Here is a 17114-nt window from a genome sequence, read left to right as displayed (position 1 = left end):
ATTCTGGCATGGATAGAGGATTGGCTATCGAACAGAAGGCAGAGAGTTGGGAAAAATGGTTCATTCTCAGACTGGCAATCAATAATTGTGGTGTTCCGCAGGGGTCAGTGATGGGTCCCCAACTCTTTACAAACTATATTAACGATTTGGAGGAGGGGACCGAGTGTAACATATCAAAGTTTGCAGATGATACTAAGATGGGAGGGAAAGTAGTGAGTGAGGAGGACATAAAAAACCTGCAAGGGGACATCGACAGGCTAAGTAACTGGGATGGAATACAATCCTGGAAAGTGTGAGGTTATGCACTTTGGCAGGAAAAATCGTAGAGCAATTTATTATCTTAATGGCAAGAAACTGGAAAGTACTGAAGTACAAAGGGATCTGGGGGTCCTGGTGCACGAAACTCAAAAGGTTAGTATGCAGGTGCAGCAAGTGATTAAGAAGGCCAATGGAATGTTGGCTTTCATTGCTAGGGGGATAGAATATAAAAATAGGGAGGTATTGCTTCAGTTGTACAAGGTATTGGTGAAGCCGCACCTGGAATACTGCGTGCAGTTTTGGTGTCCATACTTGAGAAAGGACATACTTGCTCTCGAGTCAGTACAAAGAAGGTTAACTCGGTTAATCCCGGGGATGAGGGGATGGACATATGAGGAGAGGTTGAGTAGATTGGGACTCTTCTCATTGGAGTTCAGAAGAATGAGAGGCAATCTTATTGAAACATATAAGGTTGTGAAGGGGTCGGATCGGGTGGATGCGGGTAAGATGTTCCCGATGATGGGTGTAACTAGAACTAGGGGGCATAGTCTTAGAATAAGGGGCTGCTCTTTCAAAACTGAGATGAGGAGGAACTACTTCACTCAGAGGGTGGTAGGTCCATGGAATATGCTGCCCCAAAAAGCTGTAGAAGCTACATCATTACATAAATTTAAAACAGAAATAGACAGTTTCCTAGAAGTAAAAAGGGAATTAAGGGTTACGGGGAGCGGGCAGGAATTTGGACATGAGTCTAGATTTGGATCGGTCATGGCCCTGTGGGTAGCGGAGCGGGCCCAGGGGCCGTGTAGCCTGATCCTGCTCCTATTTCGTGTGTCTAATTCTGTTAGATTCAGGAGATGGTTCTGTGATAGTGGATTGGCGGTTAGGATCAGATCAGCCATGATCTTATTGAATGGCGGAGCAGGCTCGAGGGGCTGATTGGCCTACTCCTGCTCCTATTTATTATGTTCTTATCTTCTTAATAGAATTTTACCATCAAAAGTGAGAGCTGAGACATTTTTGGAGGACTAACAATGCATGGGAATACAAAATGAAGGGTAGGAATCTAGGAAGGACAGAGGATAAGATGGACCTTGGTGTGCATGTACATAGAGCCCTGAAGGCAGCAGGACAAGTAGATAAGGTGGTTAAGAAGGCATATGATGATACTTATATTATATGCCTCGGCTAATGAAGGCAAGAGCAGGGAGGTTATGATGGAGCTGTAAAAAACGCTAGTTAGGCCACAGCTGGAATACTGTATGCAGTTCTGGTCGCCACACTATAGGACGGATGTGATTGCATTAGAGAGTGTGCGGAGGAGATTCACCAGGATGTTACCTGGGCTGGAGCGTTTCAGCTATGAAGAGAGACTGGACAGGCTGGGGTTGTTTCATTAGAGCAGAGAAGGCTGAGGGTTCACCTGATTGAGGTGTACAAAATTTTGATGGGCATAGATAGGGTAAATAGTAAGGAACTTATCACCTTTTGTGGAGGGATCAATAACCAGGGTGCATATTTCCAAGATAAGCGGCAGGAGGTTTATAGGGGTTTGAGTGAAAACATTTTCACCCAGCGGGTGGTTGGAATCTTGAACTCACTGTGTCAAACGGTGGTAGAGGCAGGAACACTCACAACATTCAAGAAGCATTTAGATGAGCACTTGAAACGCCAAAGCATGCAATGCTACGGACCAAATGCTGCAAAATGGGATTAGAATAGATAGGGGTTGATGGCCAGCGCAGACACGATGGGCTGAAGTGTTTCTTTCTGTGCTGTATAACACTATGGGGGAGAAATTGGGTGGAGCCGCAAACAGGGTGCCCAGCTTGCCTGGGTGCCGGATTTAGCACAGCGATCGGAGCAGTTGCGACCGCCGGAAATTCAGCTTGAGCGCCCCAAGAGGAACACGGGGCGAGGCTCGAGGTGCTCCGTGTCCCTCTTACGGTGCTGAAACTGAATATCGCAGTGCAAGGTGCTGCAGCGCCACACGCTGCGGCATGGCGCGCTGCGGTACTGCAGGTCTTCCTCCCATTCTTAAGGGGGAGGGGACTGCACCAGCGCGATGGGAGATTGCGAGTGCTGGCAAAAGAGACCGGCACCGAGGAGAAGTGCCGGGCTCTCGGAAAACAGCCGGCACTGCCGTGGGGGGAGATCAGGAGGCCGGAGATGGAGGTGCTGGCAGGCGGCTGCTGGAAAAAACGGACGCCCCACACCTCCGCCTTAATTTGCGCCACTGCCGCCACAGGTAGGGCCCGTTAACTGGGCACGATTTGCGAACGGCGCTACAGAGGCGGGCACTGCGGAATTGCGAGATCGGGGCGGTAGCGGGGCGCTGCGCACACTGATGATGTCATCGGTGGTGGTGCAGCGCAACAGGCTAACGGCACCATTAGCGCCCCAGCTAAATATCGTGGGAGGCATGGCCACTGGCGCTAAAGCCACTGAGTGCCCTCTTTAGGCGCTAACTGGTGGCGCAGCCCACCGAATTTCTAGGCCTATGACTCGATGAATCCTCCCACTGTCCGTGGGTATGTACTGTCCCACCAGCAGGACACACCCCCAAGAGGTGCCAGCACAGTGTTATGCATTCTGGAGCTGTGGCGCTGGGAGTTCTCTGCATTGATTCCAGACTCCATGAAGTCTTATGCTATCAGATCATACATGGGCAAGGAAACCTCATGCTGATTACCACATATCATCATCCGTCAGCTGTTGAAACAGTACTCTTTCATGTTGAGAACTACTTCGGAAGAGGCTCTGTGGTTAATAAGGGCACCGAATGTACTCATCAATGTCCATCACCAAGATTGTACATTTTTGAATGAGAATAACGGTATAACAAGGGGATCTTAACTGACACAAAGTGTAGAAGATTTCAGCAAGATTCCAGGAGACACCCGGGAGACAAAGAGAGAAGAGAGACCAGAGAGAGGGTGCAGCTTAATCACGGTTGCACTTCTACCCATTGCTCGAATAATGTAAAGTATTAAGCCTTGCTTGTGCTGCAGAAAGAGAAATGACTGTCCCCAGTATGGTTCAACCTCGAATCATTGGGAACCAGGGCCCGGCATGTCCATCACTCTACCATTACCATCAAGCCAGGGAAATACCCTGCTTCAATGAAGAGTATAGAAGAGCATGCCAGCAGCAGCACCGGACGAACCTGAAAATGTGGTGCCAAATTGGTGAAGATAAAACACAGGACTACATGCATGCTAAAGAGCGGTGCAACATATAAAATACTGAGCTAAGCGACCCCACAACCAATGAATCAGATCAAAGCTCTGCAGTCCTGCCACATCCAGTCAGAAATGTTTGCGGACAATTAAACAACTAACCGCAGAAGAAGGCTCCATGAACATCCCCAATCTCAATAACAGAACCCAGCAAGGAATTAGATAATTTCGGTAAGACTTATTTTCTCTTATACGCCAATCCTTTTGTAATAAATGCTAATGTACCATTCGCTTTCCTAATTACTTGCTGCACCTGCAGGCTAACTTGCAGTGTACAAGGACACGCTGTTCTCCATGAATTCCAACATGACGTGATCTCTCATGAATTAAAAAGGTTCAATTTTTCTATTTCTCTTAACAAAGTGAATATCTTCACACTTCTCCATATTGGCGCATAAATTCCGTGACCTACTGGTATTTACCTGCTGTGTACTCTCCCGTAGGGCCAACGGAAGTGCCGATTTTATGCATGCACAGCGCATGTGCTGGAAACCGGAACTTCCGTTCTTCATAGAAAGGGCTTCACAGGTCAAACACCTCCGCTGCATCGGCAGACAGACGGCTGCAACTTCCGCTTTTTTCAACAGCTGCTTCAGTCCAAGTAAGGCTGAAACAGCTGCGCCTGGAAACGCAGGTACAAGGCCGCGTGCTTTTCATAATGTAAGAGGTGAAGAAATTAAATAATTATTTTTTTCCACTGATTTATCATTTAAAGTACTTCAAATAAAGCCAAGTTTATTTTTAGCCCCGTTAAAAACTTTAATTATTTGTTACACAAATTTACATTTTTGTTTAAAATAGTTAATTTATGCAATTTATAGTTATTTTAAACATGTGAATCGAAAAAAAATGTTTTTGAAGTTTCACTTATGTTTTGGGGCTGAACTCTATTCATAGCTTTGACAAGTCTTCCTGTCAAATCTATAAATGGAGATTCCATAAACATAGAAACAGAGAAGATAGGAGCAGGAGTAGGCCATTCGGCCCCTCGAGCCTGCTCCGCAATTCAATGAGATCATGGCTGATCATTCAAACTCAATAACCTGTCCCTGCCTTTTCCCCATATCCCTTGATCCCTTTAGCCTCAAGAAATATATCTGACTCCTTCATGAATATATTTAATGAATTGGCCTCAACTGCCTTCTGGGTAGAGAATTCCACAGGTTCACCAATCTCTGGGTGAAGACATTCCTCATCATCTCAGTCTTAAATGGCTTACCCTTATCCTTAGACTGTGACCCCTGGTTTTGGACTCCCTGGCCATCAGGAACATCCTTCCTGTATCTAGTCTGTCTAGTCCTATTAGAATTTTATAAGTTTCAAGGAGATCCCCTTTCATTCATCAAAACTCCAGGGGGTCTAAGCCCAATCGACCCAATCTCTCCTCATACGTCATTCCTGCCATCCCAGGTATCAGCCTGGTAAATCTTCGCTGCACTCCTGCCATGGCAAGAACATCCTTCCTCGGATAAGGCCACCAAAACTGCACACAATACTCAAGGTGTGGTCTCAACAAGGGGCAGTACAACTGCAGCAAGACATCCTTGTTCCTTTACTCGAACCCTCTCGCTACGAAGGCCAACATACCATTTGCCTTCCTTACTGCCTGCTGCACCTGCATGCTTACCTTCAGCGACTGGTGCACAAGGACACCCAGGTCTCGTTGCAATTCCCATTCTCCCAATCTATTGCCATTCAGATAACAATCCGCCTTCATGTTTTTGCCACCAAAGTGGTTAACCTCGCATTTATCCACATTATACTGCATTTGCCATGCATCTGCCCAATCAGCCAACCTTTCCAAATCATACTGGAATTTCTCTGCATCCTCCTCACAGCACACACGCCCTTCCAGCTTTGTGTCATCTGCAAACTTGGAGATATTACATCTAGTTCCATCGTCTAGATCATTAATATATATTGAACATAGCTGGGGTCCTATGACCGATCCCTGCGGTACCCCACTAGTCACTGCCTGCCATTCGGAAAAAGACGCATTTATTCCAACTGTTTGCTTCCTGTCTGCCAACCAGTTCTCTATCCAAATCAGTACCTTGCCCACAATCCCCTGTGCCATTAATTTGCATGCTAATCTCTTATGCGGGATCTTATCGAAAGCCTACTGAAAGTCCAAATACACCACATCCACTGGTTCTCCCTTATCTATTCTACAAGTTACATCCTCAAAAAGTCCCAGTAGATTAGTCAAAACGATTTACCTTTTGTAAATCCATGTTGACTTTGTCAAATCCTGTCATGGTTTTCCAAGTGCTCTGTTAATACATCTTTTATAATGGATTCGAGCATGTTCCCCAGTAATAATGTCAGGCTTACCGGTCTATAATTCCCCATTTTCTCTCTACCACCTTTTTTGAATATTGGGGTAACATTAGCTACGCTCCAATCAATGTGAACTGTTCCAGAGTCTATAGAATTTTGAAAGATGACCAGCAATGTATCTATTACTTCTAGGGCCACTTCCTTAAGTACCCTAGGATGTAGATTATCAGGACCTGGGGTTTATCGGCCTTCAATCCCGTCAATTTTGCTAACTCAATTTCCCTACAAATACTTATTTCATTCAGTTCCTCCCTCTCATTAGTCACTATGTTCCCCGACATCTCTGGGAGGGTATTTGTGTCCTCCTTTGTGAAGACAGAAGCAAAGAATGTATTTTCTTGGTCAGCCATTTCTTTGTTCCCCATTATAAATTCCCCTGATTCTGACTGTAAGGGACCTACGCTTGACTTCACCAATCTTTTTCTATTCAGATATGTATAGAAGCTTTTACAGTCAGTTTTTATGATCCGCACAAGCTTACTCTCATACACTATTTACCCCTCTTAATTAATCGCTTTCGCCTCCTTTGCGGAATCCTATCTGCTCCCAATCCTCAGGTTTACTGCTTTTTCTGGCCAATATATATGACCTCTCCTTGGATCTTACGCTATCCCTAATTTCCCTTTTTAGCCACGGTTGAGTCACCTTTTTTTGTTTTATTTTTATGCCAAACAGGGATGAACAAATCCTGCCGTTCATCCGTGCGATATTTAAATGTTTGCCATTGCATAGCCACCGTCAACACTTTGAGTAACCTTCCCCAATCAACCCTAACCAACTCGCACCTCATACCATCGTATTGTCCTTTATTTAAATTCAGGACCCTAGTCTCTGAGTCAGCTACCTCACTCTCCATCTTAATGAAGAATTCTATCATATTATGCTCGCTCCGCCCCAAGGAGCCTCGCAAAAAAAAATTGCTAAATATTCCTTTCTCATTACTTAATAACCAGTCTAAGATGGCCTGAACTCTAGTTGGTTCCTCGACATATTGTTCCAGGAAACCATCCCGCATACACTCCAGGAATTCCTCCTCCACAGTATTGTTACTAATTTGATTAGCCCGATCTATATGAAAATTAAAGTCAACCATGATAACTGCTGTACCCTTATTGCACGCATCTCTAACTTCACGTGTATTGCCATCCCCAAAATCTGCATTACTGTTTGGGGGTCTGCATACAAGTCCCTCAAACGTTTTCTGCCGTTTGGTATTTCTCAGCTCTTCCCATACAGATTCCACATCATCAGAGCTAATTACCTTCCTTACAATTGTGTTAATCTCCTCTTTAACCAGTAATGCTACCCCACCTCCTTTTCCTTTTTGCCTGTCTTTCCTGAATATTGAATACCGCTGGATGTTGAGTTCCCAGACTTGGTCACCCTGGAGCCATATTTCCATAATCCCAATCATATCATATCCATTTACATCTATTTGCACATCTAATTCATCCACCTTATTACGAATGCTTCTCGCATTAAAACACAAAGCCTTCAGGCTTGTTTTATTAACACTCTTAGACATTTTAGAATTATTATTTTCTGTGGCCATGTTTGATTTAAACCCTTGATTTCTATTACTGCCACTTTTGCTTTTCTCCTTCCTGTCTTTTGCTTCATTCCTTGTTTCCCTTTCCTCTGTCTCCCTGCACAGGTTCCCAACGCACTGCCATTTAAGTTTAAACCCACACCAACAGCACTAGAAAACACTCCCCCTAGGACATCGGGCCTGGTCCTGCCCGGGTGCAAACTGTCCAGTTTGTACTGGTCCCGCCTCCCCCAGAACCGGTTCCAATATCCCAGGAATTTGAACCCCTCCCCCTTGCATCATTCCTCTAGCCACGTATTCATCTGAAATATCATTCTATTTCTACTCTAACTAGCACGTGGCACTGGTAGCAATACTGCAATAACTACCTTTGAGGCCATATTTTTTAATTTACCTCCAGCTCCCTATTTTCAGCTTTTAGGACCTCATCCTGGTTTTTACCTGTATCGTTGGCACTTACATGCACCACGACACTTGGCTGTTCACCCTCCACCTCCAGAACGCCCTGCAGCCACCCCGAGACATCCTTGACTCTTTCACGAGGGAGAGGCAACATAACATCCTCGGGTGTCGTTTGAAGCTGCAGAAACGCCAATCTAGTCCACATACAATAGAATCACCGATCACTATAGGTCTCCCACTCTTTTTCCTCTTGTGCTGCAGGGCCACCCATGGTGCCAGGAAGTTGGCTGCTGCTGCCTTCCCCCGATAAGCCATCCCCCTCAAGTGGTATTTCTGTTTGAATGGGGAATGGCCTCAGGGGACCTCTGCAGTACCAGCCTGCGGCTAGTACTCTACCTGGTGGTCACACATTCCCTTCCTGCCTGTACAGCCTTAACCTGCGGTGTGACCAACTCCCTAAACATGCTCTCCATGATGTGCTCAGCATCGCGAATAATCTAGTATGTATCCATTCTAAGCTCCAGCGCCGCAATGCGGTCTTTCAGTAGCTGCAGCTGGATACACTTCCTGCACACATGGTTGTCAGGGACACAAGAAGTGTCCCTGATTTCCCACATAGTGCAGGAGAAGCATGACACGGGGCCAAGCTGGGCTGCCATGACTTACACCTTAATTATTCAAGTTAAATTAAATCAAATCGATACCACTAATTACACCACAATTAAATGATATACTCAAGGGCCCTTGTTTACCAGTACTCCCCGCTATACAACAGAGACCCTAGAAACTATAAGCCACAAAAATTATGTTTGGAAAAAAGCGAGGAAGAAAGAAATTTTCACCAACCAAGCACTTACCTGCTTTCTGGTGACGTCACACTTCGATTACTTTTTACTTCTCTCTCTCCTCTTTCTGACTCTGTGCCTCTCACAGGTCTGCCACTCAGCTGCGGCCCCAGGCCGCTAGCCCGCGCTCTTTTTATCCTCCTTTCGCTGACTCTGTTCCTCTCGCATGTCCGCTGCTCAGCTCTGGTCCCAGGCCTCCTCGCCATGCTCTTTTTATCCTCCTCTCGCTGACTCTGTGCCTCTCGCAGGTCCACCGCACAGCTCCGATCCCATACCTCATCTGTGCATTCTTTGTATCCTCCTTTCGCTTACACTGTGCCTCTCGCAGGTTAACCGCTATGCTCTAGTCCCAGTCCTGCTGTCTGCACTCTTTTTATCCTCCACTTGCTGACTCTGTGCCTCTCGCAGGTCCTCCGCTCATCACTGGTCCCATTCCTCCTCTCTGTGCTCTGTTTATCCTCCACTTGCTGACTCTGGGCCTCTCGCAGGTCTGCCGCTCAGCTCCGGTCCCAGTCCTCCTCTCTGCGATCTTTTTATCGTCCGCTCACTGACTCTGTGCCTCTCTCAGATCTGCCGCTCAGCTCCAGTCCCAGGCCTCCTCTCTGCCCTCTTTTTTCCTCTTCTTGCTGACTCTGTGCCTCTCGCACGTCCGCCGCTCAGCTCCGGTTCCAGAATTATACAGTAGAGAAGGAGGCCATTTGGCCCAATGTGCCTGTACCAGCTCTTTGAAAGAGATAGCCAATTAGTCCCACTCCTCTGCTACTTCTATTTAAATTCATTTTTACCTCTTCTCCCCGCTGTTTTGTGAACCATTTTCAATACATCTGACATATGGCGATAAGGCTGGTGAATGGAAATGAGGCAGAAGATCAGCCAAGATCTCATTGAATGGCGAAGCAGAATCGAAGGGCCGAATGGCCTACGCCTTCTCCTATTCGTATGTTCTTATGTGTCCTTTGGTTACCGGGAAGTCTGCCCCTGGAAACAGTTTCTTCGAATTTACTTTATCAAAACCCTTTTAATATGCATTCAACTTGGTGTTCCGCTAATTATTTACCTAACATTATCTTAGGCTTCCTGTTTTCTATTTTCAATTTTGACTTCTATTTTGGCTTCAGTTTTGCTAACTGGTCTATCATGTAATACGTTATCAAACACCTTTTTATAGTTCGTATATACATCACCTGCACTATCCTCATCAACCCGCTCAGTTATCCATGAAAGGACTCGATCAAGTTAGTAAAACAATCCGTGCTGGCCTTCATTGATTAACCCACATTGTCCAAGTGCTAAGTAAGTTTCTGTCGGATTATTGTCTCCAAATGTTTCTGCATGACGTTAGCCTGACTGGCCCATATTTGTCAGGTTTTGCACTATCCCCTTTCTTGAACAGGTGTAATATTTGGAATCCATTAATACTCGGACAGCACTCCCATATCTAAGGAAGATTTGAAGATTTTGTTCAGAGTATCTGCAATTTCAACCGTTGCTTCCATCAGCTACCTCGGATACAGCCCATTTGGACCAGTTGACCTTTCTACTTTGAGCACTCTCAACCCTTTATGTGCCTCCTCTTTATTTATGTTTTTCCTATCTAATTTCGCAACTGTCGCTACTTATACTGTGACATTGGCCACATTCTGTTCTTTAGTGAAGACACATGCAACATAGTCATTTAGTACGTAAGCCATGTCCCCTGCTTGCACAAGAAGATCTCCTTTTTGGTCCCTAACAAGCACCATTCTTGAAAGTGCCACACTCCCGGAGGAGCCCTGAAGCACCTGCCTCTTCACACGCTGCCGATGGCCAACAACTTATTACCCTCCTGAACTCATTGCAGCTGCGGGGTGACCAGCTCCTGGAACATGTGGTGGAGCAAATTCTCAGCCTTGCAGCGATGCCAGCCGCTCCTCAAGCTCAGAAACACTGAGCTAATGTTCGAGCAGGTGGAGGCACTTCATGGACACGTGATTATCATGGACAGCTCTGGATTTCCAACATATCTCAGTAATATCACAGTTGTTATCAATGTAAATGCAGCATTTAAATTCAGCAGTGACAGAAATCACAATGGAAGCTTAAACAGAGCTTCGAAATAGAAGAACATTAAATTATATTTCACGAGAGTAACTTAAGCTTAATTAAATTGAAATAAATGAATATTAAATTATAGTAAATTAATTACAATAAAACACATCTTGTTTTTTATATGGGACTTTAGGCATTACAGAAATAGTGTCCCATTTGCCTTGCCCAGTGATTTTTGCTCCAATTTTATTATGTCCTTTGTTTGCAGAGCTGTCGAGTAAACTGTTATCCTGGGGCTGACGCGCTTGGTGTTGGGTTTTACTCACCTAGCTTGTTGGTCCGATGGAATTCCGGGACTGGGGAAACTGACACCTGGTCACTGAGAAAGCCGAGGCATTCTGACACAGACAATGATCGGCGGTGGCATTTCCTGTTAGAAGACAATCAGACTGTGACCTCACTTCCTGCGGCCCATCGTGAAGAGCGCTCCAGTCTGGAGTAGGGACTCATGATGACGTAGGGGGCCTTTCAAAGGTGACTCTGGTTCGCCACACTTCCGATACGAACAGCCAATAGGGGCAACGCTCAGGCGATTCTGTGACGTGTCACCAATTATATTCAGGAGCTCCTGAATTTTTCACTCCCTACAGTTTGTTTCTTCAGCAGTTTTGTTTTATTTTTTGCAGTTCAAGGATAAAAAATACGTGGCTAATATTTATGCTTACTGTTTTTTCGAGATAAATTGACTTGTGGACATCGGCTCTGTGCATTGATTTTGTGCCTTTAATCTAAAGCAAAATGTATTAATTCCGGCCAATGTAAAGATCCCTTTAGATTCATCTAACATTGAATGGAAAATGTGGCAGATTCCAACGGTAAGTGCGGCCGTCAGACTCAGGACGGAACTCTGCAATCCTCCACTAACAGCCTACAACCACAGAGCTCTCTGCACTGTTATACAAACACATTCAACATTGTTTTCCGACTTATAGATACAAAACGGAGAACTTCGTTCCAGTTACACCCCTATTATTCCAGTCTTTCTTTCAACCTCATTATGCATTAGATTGACAGCAAACATGTAAATATGTTGCTGCGTTGAAGAGTTTATTAGAGAGCAGGGTTGATCTACAGGAACTGAAACCTGACCCAAAATCCAAATGCTGTCACTGCCCAACTGACATTCATAGCAGAGTTTCGAAGCAATTGGTGGCTACTTCACCAGTATCGGCACTGACACTTTTCATACTTATGGCGGAATGTGCTTATTTGTCAGGAATCATCAGCAACGAACTGTTGAAGCCCAGGGTCAATGCTGGGTTAAATGACACAAAGAGGCACAAATATAGTCGTGTTCCTGTGAGATTTTTCAAGCAACATCTTGGTGCTCTGTAAGGAGGGAACACCCCAGTCTAAGCTGAAAGCGGAGCTAAAAGTGAATTCTGATGTTCTGAAGTGAGCTCTAGTTCGTATTTCTTTTATTTGAAACAAATCTTTGAATCAGTGTCCAGGAAGAATTCAGCACCTTCTTCAGCTCTTCTCTGAACTTCCTCTGGGTCGCTGCATAAATAGAGGTGTTCAGACAGGAACTAAAAAGCTGCAGCATAGCTCTGGTTTCAATGGCGATATAAGCTGGGTTTGTGCGGTCGCCTCTGTAATAATTGGGGTTTGACTATCGAGTAGTTGCAAAACTAGTGACAACTGTCAGCCACAACAGAATAAAACTGCCCGATATAGCGAAGAGTAAAATTATAGATTTCCTTCTGTTGTCCATCTCATGATCACACACGTTTTCAGTCCGGTGAGCCCAGAGATCCCTGTCAGCTCTGCTGGCCACTAAAATACGTCGATTCTCAAAGAATTACACAAGGCGATTAATGTAAAAGGAAGTAAAATTACCCAGACTGTGTGAACCCAGAGGTAGGCTACATCTGGAGGTGAGAGGAAAGAAACCACACTTGGCTGGCAGCCCCACTGCGCCTGGTTAATTATTTGCTGAGATTCACATGCAAACAGAAAGGGGATGTCCTTTAAGAAGATCAGGACCGAGAACGTTGTTATAGCCGCGGCCGCAGTTCTCTCGGTGCAATACATTGTTTTAAACTGCTGGCAGCAGATAACTAAAAATTGGTCAATTGTGAAGGAGACGGTGAACCAAACAGAGAAATCGAGATTGACAGTAGTAATGTATATAATGAACTTACACACGGAAGTAGCGGACACGAATGAAAGTGGAAAGTGATAATTGAAGATATAATACACTATTACATTGATGATCAAGAGCAGTTGATCTGCTGTTGCCATGGTCACCATGTAGACAGAGATACACTTGGTAAGGCCGCAGTTTCCTCGGGAGAGAATCACCATTGTCACCAAGTTCGCTGTAAGAAAGAGAGAGGAGAAAAATGACGTTCCAGTGTCTGGTTTAATTATATGTGGAGATATCTGTTGAGAGCATTTTACTCCATTCAGCGTGAATATCCACACGGAGCAATGTGAGAACAGGATTCGTTTTGTAGCCATTACGTGGGAAACCAACCCACACAATTTAACGAGCTGCTGCAGCGCTCACTCTGCACGGGGCGACAAGACGGTGTGAAAACCTGCTAAAACCCTTTGGTTGGAGCTGCAGCGCTCACTCTGCACGGGGGGGACAAGACGGTGTGTAAATCTGCTAAAACCCTTTGGTTGGAGCTGCAGCGCTCACTCTGCACGGGGGGGACAAGACGGTGTGAAAATCTGCTAAAACCCTTTGGTTGGAGCTTGAAAGAACATTGTAACATCAGTGATGTTATCGAGTTAATGGGGACTGGGAAGGAGCAGACACGAGTTTCACGAGTTTGTTCCGGCAACTACTGACTTTGCTGACATGGGGAAACCCATTACTTTATCCAACAGGCTATATGAACAGGAATACAATGAACACCGATTAACAACAAACAGGTTACAATGGCTCACCGGGGACACCGACGGCTGCAATAATCGAGTAATACATTTATTTGATCAGCAGAAAAGCTGCTTGCCCCATTTTCTGAGAATGGATGAATTCTGCCAGAGCTGAAGGAATCTGACTGGCGCTCGGCTAAGACAATGAATGGGAACTTATATTTATCCACACATAAATCCTTCAGGGAGTCAATCAGGTTAGATCAAAATTAGCAATTAGCACTAGTTACAGTCATTTAACAAATAGACTCAGTTAAGTCCTTTTTATGACTGATACATCGAATTTAGAGAAAATTTGAAACTGTTATTGGAAAGTTTGAAATTATTCACAATTAAAACATTATTTACAAATGGAAACTGGAATCTCCCAGTACTGTTGCTCAGTATGTTCCTACAGAACGGGTGTAGGCAGATCCTCTTGCAGTCATCGCCCTGACCTTGCCCTGGACTGAGTCCAAGCGCTACAACTCCTCCTGAACAGGCTGTCTGCCTAATCCTGAAATAAATCCGGTAGTGTAATATAGTAGTAACTTTGCTTAAAAGTTATTTCCAATGAAAGTATTCCTTGATGCATTTAACTGCGGTAACCTGGTCCATTTTTCATACGGCGGAAAATGATTTAATATACGCATTTCAATTAGAATGTCCGGTCCTCCACCTTTGAGTAACCTGTTTTAAATCACTGAAAAGGACTTTGAAAACGACACTGAACCATGTAATAGTTACTTTTCTGTAGACTAGTCGACTTATTGTTAAATTAAATATTTTTGACATAAAAGAATAATACTTTTAAAATCTACCCACTAGGGCCAGTGCACACATGGGAATTAGCTCCTTTTGAAGAGTATTCCCAGAGCAATGCAAGGGGCAGAATCTCACAATTTCCACTGCGGCCATAGCCAGTTCATTGCTGGGACTGTGAAGGTGTTATCGCAGTGAAGTGAATCTTGAAGCAACATAAAAGATTTTGGTCAAAACTAACTTACGGTTAAAATCCCCTAATCCTTTGCGCTGATTTAGTTAGTTTTGCATGTGTACACGAACAATATTTGTTTGGTTGATGTCGCCATGAGCCAGCATGTATATTTAAAGGCATAAAGATGGTTTCTGGAGGGCCTCCGGAGGTAAAGATGCGCCGACAGGAAGTGCTTCCATTTCAGGAGAAGCTCTTGCTATGAGGGGCGATGTAATGTTGGAACCAATCAAGGGCAGTTCCACTGAACTGGGGAAAGGTGTTGAGGAGTTGGTGCGCTAAACTATGCAAGATGTTTACGAGATTGTCGAGGAGCGATAGTGCACTGCTGTCATAGAGTTTCGAAAAATGAGAGGTGATCGAATTATTCTCTCACCTTCTCAGAATGTCAAATATCCCGTGTGAACTTTATAGAATCATAGAATTATAGATTGGTTACAGCACAGAAGGAGGTCATTCGACCCATTGAGCCCGGGCCGGAGCCTTGCAAGATCATTACAGATAGATCCACACCCCGCCCTTTCCCGTAGCCCTGCAATCATGATTCCTTCAGATACTTATCCAAGTCCCTTTTGAAAATAACGACTAAATCGGCCCCCATTACTCTCCCAGGCAGTGCATTCCAGATCCTAACCAGTCGCTGCATAAAAATGTTTTTTCCTAATGTTGCCTTCAGTTCTTCTGTCAATCACCTTAAATATGTGTCCTCTGATTCTCGATCCTTCCACCAATGGGAACAATTCCTCTCTATCTCTTGTGTCTAGGCCGCTCATTATTCTAAATTTCAAATTGCCTCTTAAACTTCTCTGCTCTAAGGGGAACAACCCCAGCTTTTATATCCTATCTACATAACTGAATTTCCTCGTCATTGAAACCATTCTTCTAAATCTTTTCTGCACCCTCTCTAGGGCCTTCATATCTTTCCTAAATTGGACACAATGTTGCAGTTGATGACGAACCAGTGTTTTAGAAAGTTTCCTCGTAACTAATAGCTTTTGTACTTTATGCCACTCTTTATGAAACCCAGGATTCCGTATTCTTTTATTTACTGCTTTCTCAACCTGCCCTGCCACCTTCAGTAATATGTGCACATATACCCACAGGTCTCTCTGTTCATGCATCCCCTTTAGTATTGCATCGTTTATTTATATTGCCTCCCATCGTTCTTCATAACAAAATGTATCGCTTCACACTTTTCTGCGTTAAATTTCATCTGGCAGATCTCTGCCCTTTCCTCCAGCCTTTCTATGTCCTCTTGATAACTAGCATTATCCTCCTCACTGTTCACTATACCTCCAGTATTGTGTCACCTGCAAATTTTGAAATTATACAACCAAGTCCAAGTCAATAATATATATCAAGAAGAGCATTGGTCCTAGTACCGGCCCATGGGGAACACCACTGTCTAACTTCCTCCATTCCAAAAAACAACCGTTCACCAATACTCTCCATTTCCTGTCACTAAGCTGATTTAGTATCTATGCTGCCACTCTCCCTTTATTCCATGGGCTTCAACTTTGCTGCCAAGTGTATTATGTGGCACTTTATCAAACGCCTTTTGGAAGTCCATATACACCACGTCCACTGCATCGCTCTCATCAACCCTACCTGTAACATCCAGCAAGTTAGTTAAACATGATTTCCCTTTAACAAATGTGTGCTGGTTTTCCTTAATTAATCCACACTTCTCCAAGTGACTGTTAATTTTTCCCGGATTCTCGTTTCTAAAAGCTTCCCCACTTAAATTGACTGGTCTGTAGTTGCTGGGTTTATCGTTACAATCTTTTTTGTCATTTGCAATTCTCCAGACATCTGGCACCACCTCGTTTCAAAGGAGTATTGGAATGTTATGGCCAGGACCACCGCAATTTCCACCTTTATTTCCCTCAGCATCTTAGGATGCATCCCATCCGGTCCTAGTGATTTATCTTCTTTAATTACAGCCAGCCTTTCCAGCAACTCCACTGTATCAATTTTTATCGTAAAGTGTATCTCAATTACCTCCTCCTTCACTATGACGTTGGCAGCATCTTCTCTCTTTGTAGAGACAGATGCAAAATATTGATTCAGTACCTCAGTCATGCCCTCTGCCTCCATGTGTAAGTCTCCTATTTGGTCCCTAATCAACGCCACTCCTCCTCTTACTATCCTTTTATTGCCCAGAAATTCGGGTCTCCACGGGTGAGTATGCACGGGGTACTCACCCGTAGGCCCGATGGAAGTGGGAAACTAGCACTTCTGTTCACCTGAACAAAGAGGTTCAGAGGCCGTACGCGTGCGCGAGGGAGGCTGCGCGTGCTCATCGAACTTCGTTCTTTTTTACAGGTTTTCCCGGGAGGGTAAGTCTGCAGAATTTAGAAATGTAAAAAGCAGGCATTAGGCCTGCTTTTTACAAGTTAAGTGGTTAATTAATTAAAATTAAAATATTTGTTCCACAGGTTTATTATTTTTAAATACTTTAAAGCAAGGCAAATTGATTTGTAGCCCCGTTAGAAAATAACATTATTTTTTTCAAAAATTTAAATTGTTTAAAA

The sequence above is a fragment of the Somniosus microcephalus genome, unplaced genomic scaffold, assembly GCF_052327205.1.
Source record: "Somniosus microcephalus isolate GS21.2 unplaced genomic scaffold, FLI_Smic_1.0 unresolved_chr2, whole genome shotgun sequence".
Taxonomy (NCBI): Eukaryota; Metazoa; Chordata; class Chondrichthyes; order Squaliformes; family Somniosidae; genus Somniosus; species Somniosus microcephalus.
This window is presented reverse-complemented; position numbering follows the sequence as displayed.